Here is a 7,780-nt window from a genome sequence, read left to right as displayed (position 1 = left end):
GTAGGAATCAATGAAACCAATTCTATATCACCTCTGGAGACAAGAAAGAAATACCAAGTGATGTGTATTTTTCAAGTTAATGCGATTTTGCTCTCTATAATGTAAAAATGAGAGAATGCAGTCAACTCAGTACTCAATATTAGCAATAGTCAAGTCGACACAAAATGTCTTTCAGCAGTAGAAAAGTTTGCTTTCAAATTAAAAAGCAAAGCATGTATTGCAAATATCGTATAATAATGATTAAACTATAGAAAAATATATTCAGACTGACCCAAGGCATTCACACCACACCAGAATTTTGCCTGTAATAAAACAGTGAATTTTATTCCAAAAAGTAGGTTAGGTCCACGTTGGCCTCAATCTTCAGCCCCAGACCCAGTGAATGAGGATGAAGTACATAGGGCATGTTTAATAGGCATTGCATATAGATTAACCATTCTTTAATATCCCTCACTAGGGTTTTGAGGGGGAGAGGGATGCAATGTGGACATGTGCACTCACAAAGGCAGAATTTTTCTTCTAACTGTAACAAGTCATACATATGACCCTTTACTATATTTTGGCCCATAGTTAAGATTTTTATCCATGGGACTCTACCTTTGAAAATCACAGCAAAAATCAATAGGGAATGATTTAATATAAAATATACAAATTTCTCTGTATGAGGACTTTCACAGAAAAGAAAGAAGGGGACAACAATAGAAATCAATTTTCTTTAAAAATAACATTCCCCTTATTTTGTCCCTGCTACTTATCACTCAAAAACAAATCTGCACAAAACTGGGAATATAGCAAAGGACAAAAGGGGATGTTCCACTGTAAAGTCTTAGGACCTACTCTGAACTTTCGTCTTCATCAAGACCCCCAACCTATAGAGCTGAGGGCTCTCTGATCCACTGGAGAAAGTGAGTGGTGTTTGATCATCACTCCTGCTTCACCAAAGATGGCCCCAGATCACTCTCTGCCAAACTTAACGATATTGACCTGGACAGAGGTTGAGCCTCCCTGCTTTCTTCTTGGTTTTCTCATGCCAGAAGGATTTGCCTTGGTGAACTTCAAAACCTGATTGGCTCACTCTCTCAGTCTCCAGCTGCACCCCCCTTGGCATCAAGTTGTCTGCCACTCCTGAATCCACCTCCCTCTCCTCCTCCATGGCCCTTTGGGATGGGGATGATGCCTTTTTTTCTTCTTTCTTCCTTTATGGAAATCTGTTACGGGTCTGAAGCTTTATGCTCTTGGCTAGAGGAGTCTCTGCCTCCTTGGAAGCCTCATTCTGCTTCTGCTTCTTTTCTGAACCTGGTGTGGAAACTGCCACCACTGCCTTTTTCTTGACTTCTCACTCTCTTCCTCCTCCTTACTGTTCTTAGCTGCTTTTCCATTCTGGGCAGTCAGTGTGTAGTTGCCATTGGCCTTGGGTGTGGACTTGGAGAGCCTTGCCCTTGGGCTTCTCTTCCTCATCCTCACTGGAATCATCAGAGGAAGAACTGCTGCTGCCCTTGGCCTTTACCTTCTTTCTGAGGCCGGCTTGGAAGGAGCTCCGTTATCCTCAGAGCTGCCAGGGTCGGAGGTGTCTGCAGAGATCTCTGCTGCTTTCTTTTTGCTGGAGGTGGTTTGGTTGTTGCTTTAGAGATGACTCCCACAGACAGGGTCTCTCCTCTTCTTCAGAACTTGAGTTAGATTCATCAGTGCTGTCTTCACTGCTTCCCACAGGCTGTTTCTTCGCAGTTTTCTTGGGAGTCTGGGTTCCCACAGACTTCTTTGGTTGAGGAGCAGAAGGTTGGGGGACTAAACTGTAGGGATCTGTTTTTGTTGTTGTTGTTGTTTTTGTTTTTTGTTTTGTTTTAGAAAGCTTCTGCTCCCCTTCTTCCTCATTGGAGAAGTCCTCACTCCTGCAACTCTACCAGGTAGGATTGGCAGCTGCTTTCACTGGGACCTTGGCCGTGACTTGCTTTTTGGGTATAGTCTTCTCGGGGATGCCTGCTGCCCTCCCCTTCTCTGAGTCACCACTGCTGCTTCTGCTGCTGCTGCTGGCTGCTTTGCTATTGGCTACTTTAGGTGCTGCTGGAGCTGTAGTAACCCGTATGGCTTTAGCCCAAGTTTAGCTGCCACAGGTGTAGTCTTTGCCTTCTGGTTCTGTGATGCGCCTCATCCTCAGAGCTTGAGTCAGAAGCGGAATCAGACTCCTTGGCCTTCTTAGGAGGAGCTTTGGCTGCCTTGGCTTGGCGCTTGACTCCATCTGGACAGGCTTTTTCCTTGTGTCTCCTCCTCCTCACTGTCACTAGATTATTCACCGCTGCTGCTCTCATGCTTTGGACACAGACTTTCCAGGATGCTGAGGCAGACTGGCTCCCATGGCAGGTACAGCAGCCTTCTTAGCTGGGGGCCCTTGAGCGTCCCCCTCCTCCTCGCTGCCATCCTCACTGCTGTCACAGGATGAGGCCTTCTTCTTAGCTTTCTTAGTCACTGGTCCATTGGCCTGTAACGTTCGCTTTGGGGCCTTGGTGAACTTGAGCCAGAAGCTGTAGATGTCCAAGAGGGAACAGGCATCGGCATCCTGCTGTGTAGTTCCTGTCACTTTGACAAACTTCTTGGCCATCTCTAAGAGCTGGTTGTCACACAGGAAACCAAACACGAGGGGACACAGGTGGCTGGAAACCACACAGCACAAGCCAGCATCCACCATCTCCCAGCAATATGTGTCACTACTACCTTTTCAAAGTTAATAATTTCTGCTCTTGAAACTATCATTAAAGTGAAAAGAAAAGCCACAGACAGGGAGAAAATATTTGCAAAGGGTATATCTGATGATAGATGGGATCCAGGACTTATAAAGAACACTGAAGTTCAATAATAAGAAAATAATCTAATAAAAACATATGCAAAAATGTACACAGACACTTGGTGAAAAATCTATTGATGACAAATAAGCACATTAAAATACGCTTAACATCATTAGTCATTAGGAAAATGTAAATTAAATCTGTAGTCAAATACCATTGCACACTGATTAGAATGTGTAAAATTAAAACAACTGAACATATTGAGTATTGACAAGTACATCTCACCTTGGGAACTTTCATTCAGAGCAGGTGGAAATTTAAAACATTACAACCATTCTGGAAAAAAATATGTTAGGCAATAGATGAATGGATAAACCAATTGTGTTATGCCCAAACAATAAGATATTACTTATCAATCTAAGGTCAAATCTCAAAGTAATTGTTCTGTATAGAAGTAACCAGACAACAAAGGGTAGCTACTTGCATGATTCCATTTAAAAAATGTCTATACAATGCAAACAAATCTATAGTGATGGAAAGATCACCGGTTGCCTGGAGTTGGGGTTGGCAATGAAGGACAGATAGAGGGACGCAAGGAAGTTTCTGGTGTGATGGCTATGTTCACTATCTTGTGGTGACTAGTTTCTGACTGTGTACATATGTCAAAATGTATATTGTATACTTTAAATGTTCGCAATTTATTGTCAAAATACCTATAAAAGGTGTTAAAATAATTTATATGTTTCACAAATAACTTATTTGTGAATTCATAACAATTTATGAATTTTTAAATAATTAAGTAGGAAAAATGCTGCATATTAGAACATGTGAGATGCAGCTTACTTGAAAAGTTGAGGCAAATTTATGGCTCTAAATGCTTATAATGAAAATGAGAAAATACTTAAATATTAATTAAGAAAGGAATAATTGAAAATGAAGCACACAATAGGAAAAATAATGAAACAAATAACCTAAATTAATGACATGTAACCCAAGATGTAAAAGAGAAAACAACAAAGTCAAAATATATATTTTCAAAATGATTAAAAGAATAGAAAAATCTCTGTTAAGGTGCATCAAGGAAAAATGAATAGACCGCAATAAACATAATGAGAAATATAAAATCTAGTATTGATGCAGATAAACAGAAATTTAGAAAGATACAGAAATACAATAAACAACTTTCTGCCAACAAATTTGAAAATTTAAATGAACTAGACAATTAGACATATAGTTAATCAAGTAGTGTACCAAAATTCTAAAAAAAAAAACAGGAAAGAAGTGTAAATCATGCTTTGGTAATTAAAGTATTTGGTGCCATTAGGTAAATTATTCAATTATTCACTTAAATAAAATATGCAACCAAAATCTTAGCACAGCAGACAATTTTACAAGTGAGTTCTATTTAACATTCAATGACAAAGACATTCTTTCAGAAAACAAATGAAAGAGGCATTCCCCAATTTATATTATGAGGCTAGTATTACCTTACATCAAAAATAGACAAGGAGAGTTAAATTTTTTTAAATCTTATTTTTATACCTTTCAATGAATTCTCAACCTTTGCATAATCTACTGCCTGGAGCCAGAAAGAATATATCAAATTATTTTTTAAAGTTCAGTCCTTTTAAATATGTAAATAATTCTAATTAGCTGCCTAAATTTTATTTTCTCTAAGCTAAACAACCCACTGTAAAAATTGTTCATGTAAAACAAGACCTATTTATTATCAACAAACAGAAGTAAGAAAGTAGTGTTTTCATTTAATGAAGAGTCTTATGTTTTTTTCGTAAAGAAGTCCTCAAAAAGCTAAGATTTGCAAAGATTTAATGGTGCACTGAGATATAATATGTAAGGGAAAATACTTCTCTTTCTTCTTCCCCTCTCTGCCTCTAAGCCCATTAGGTTTAGCTCTTAAAATTTTCTCTTTCAATTTATTACTGACATAATTGTGTCTGGTTATAATACCTTTCATTAACACAACAATCTAGAGATTTCATGTCCTCGAAGATAAAAGATACTATCTGAGCAATTATCTCACCTCATGGGATTTTTGGCTCATCAATCATTTAAACTCATTATTTTGGTTCACAGTGTCAGCTGATCTTTTAACCAGCATGCTATGTATGATCACTGGTGTCAATCTGTCTTTATTTTTGGTTCAGTTTCTACTTTTCAAGGAATGATTATTTTCTTATATTTTCCTGAGTCTATTCCTTTCTACTTGGCCAGGTAGAAAGAAATATATATTTATGCTAATAGAAAGACATCTATTAAATGTATCAAACAATAGCAGTATAAATCTTAAAGGAAATACAAATCTTCCCTTCTTGAGAGAAAAAAGAAGAATGTCCATATGTCAATAACAATGAGGCTTATTTTTATTTTGTTTCAATGTACTATTAGAGGTTTCCAAAGTTATAATTTTCTTAAGATTATTATTATACATCCATCTATCCTCATTTTAGCTATTTCTGCATGCTTGCAAATCCTAGAATTCCATAAGTAGCTGGATTAGATATGTACAAGAATTCCAGTAAAGGTTGGGGAAGGTGCACATGTTTATAGTAATGAACATCAATAAATAACTATTTTGCCATCACTAGGTCCTATATGCATGGGAGATTTATACTGTATTCCAATCTCATTAAGAGTCTCTTCTACAAACTCTTGTTCATTGCAGAGTATTTTTCATAGTTGAAATCCCTCTAGGCAAGTCTCTACTGATCAATAGCTTTGATATCCAACAGATGCAAGAGGTAGTGAATGACTCCCTAGCGTGTGGCATCATGTAGATTTTCATTTATTGCAGTGTTGATCCAGGAATTTCTTATCCCTGCTAGTCTTGGTCCCAAGAGTTTGGAACATCTGCCTCTTGCCATTTTCTGACTATTAATATATTTTTAAAAAATGTATTACTATGAGTAGACTTTTTTCTGTGAAAAGTAAGTGTATGTATAGACACATAATTGTCATCAGTGTAAACAGCTACATTCATCAATCCTAATGGGCATATTATGCACCACCCATCCAAGAAACTCAGCATCAGAAAGTGCATTTGTTTTGAGTAAAAAAAAAAAAAATCCATCTCATTTTACTTCTCATTCTTTTATTTAAGTGTTCATATTTCATAAATGATATAATTACTCTGGGACAGGTCCTGTTCTGGGTCTGTAATCTGCTAATACTCAGATCTTTGCTTATGCAATTCAGTATACCAAACTCTAGTGCAAGTAACATTTTGTCCTTATAAATGGCATTCTGAGTCCAAGGACATAAAAATTGCATTTCTTAGAAAGCTTGTAAATAGTGTTTACCTCATCTTAAACACTACCTATTGCATGTTATCTAGAATGACATTATAGGAACTTGGCACTTCTCCCCATTTACAGACAATTCTCATCTCTCCATTTCTCTCTCTCTCTCATCACAATCTGTCTGTCTGTCTTAGACCAGACCATGATACAACAACTTGGAAGCAGGTAGTTTATTTGAGAGATGATTCCAGATAGGGAGTGGGAAAGTGAAATAGGAGAAGAGAAAATACAATAGAGTATATTGGTGAGTGGCTTACCATTCTAAACAACTGGAACTCAAAACCACAAGGAACTCTCTGAGAAACAATCAAGCTTTTCTAGCCAAGCCTGGAGAGTCTGAGGTCATTTATCCATTGACTCCCATCCCCCAGGTGGTAAACATTGACCCTGGCAGCTTTAGCTCTCTTACAGTTTTGAGTTGGACTTGCAGGTCAGACCAAGCCTGTATGGCCGAAGCAAACATTGAAGCAAAGTAGAGAGACAGAGACACTGTCACCTTGCTGATAACTATCCACTAGAACTGCAGGTGAGCTCATTCAAAGATAGGACAAGGAAACATGGATTGGAACAAACACTATCAATGTATGATTATAATGAATGGCAATCCTTGGCTATCTATGTAGGTATAGAATATGTAATGCAAGGAGAGAGAAGTGGAAGCCTCATAACTTTTCTGAAATAATAAAATTCTCATGTTAAAACTAGCAGCTTCTTGTTTTTCTGAATGCTGCAGAGTTTGCATTGGAGCGAAAAAGTGGACAGAGTGGACAGGTCCCAGGATTCTAATTCCAGGATCACAGGTTTATTCCTTTTGTAGTGCTGCTGGTCGGGTACACCACTAAAATTCCATCTGCCATAAAGTAAGCTGAAACTTCTCTAGACCCTCCAAATAATTAGTCTTTTAAATCAGGTGTTTGTGGTTATTATTAGCTCATTAACGTTTCTGTGCGCTGATTAACATTTTAATAAAATTTTTGGAAAACTTTATTATAATCTGCCTATATTATATATATAGGCATAGGTAGATTTGATATATCTATGTCTCTCTTTCTCTCTCTCTCGCTCTACACACACACACACACACACACACACACACACATATATAGGCATAGATAATAAACCAGAATCTCAACTCCATGGCCTTTGACTTTTGCACTGGATTTCCTTTGCCTTTTTATTAGATTTTAATTTCCAAAATTTTAAATTTTCATTGAATTTTAATTTCTAAGAGGATAAAGATATTGTGGTGTTGTTGTTGTTTACATGTGTATCACCTGAATGTTTATCATACTATTTGTTCTCAAGTACTATATATGATGATCTAATAGATTTTTCCTAGTCTGTATGAGATATGTAGATACAAAACATGAGGGTAAGGCCATCTTGGGGCTTCAACAGAGTAATCTGACTAGTGCAGAAATATCCAAGAGCGCTCTTTTTTTCTCATGTATTTAGCTACTCAATTTTAATATATATACAACATATGATATATATAAGTTATATATAATTATATATAACATATGTTGTATATATATATTATGTTTATATATACATATATAAAATATATTTCCAGAATTGTTTTTGCTAAGAAACAATAAATTTTATTATGTGTATCAGGTAGAACTGCTGTCCCACTTCACTTTACCTTGTGGACACTGGGGCCTCTTTGCAGATCCAGGCCAC

At 37.0% G+C, this 7,780-nt stretch overlaps 1 pseudogene; it reads right to left on the bottom strand.

The window, feature by feature from the left end:
- Nucleotides 1–954: 954 nt before the first annotated feature.
- Nucleotides 955–2,683, bottom strand: LOC116813867 (nucleolar and coiled-body phosphoprotein 1-like; annotated as a pseudogene).
- Nucleotides 2,684–7,780: the final 5,097 nt, after the last annotated feature.

This window comes from Hylobates moloch, unplaced genomic scaffold (genome assembly GCF_009828535.3).
Source record: "Hylobates moloch isolate HMO894 unplaced genomic scaffold, HMol_V3 SCAFFOLD_9, whole genome shotgun sequence".
In the NCBI taxonomy this organism is placed as follows: Eukaryota; Metazoa; Chordata; class Mammalia; order Primates; family Hylobatidae; genus Hylobates; species Hylobates moloch.
The sequence above is the reverse complement of the archived record's forward strand: the minus strand, read 5'-3'. Positions and strand labels throughout refer to the sequence as shown.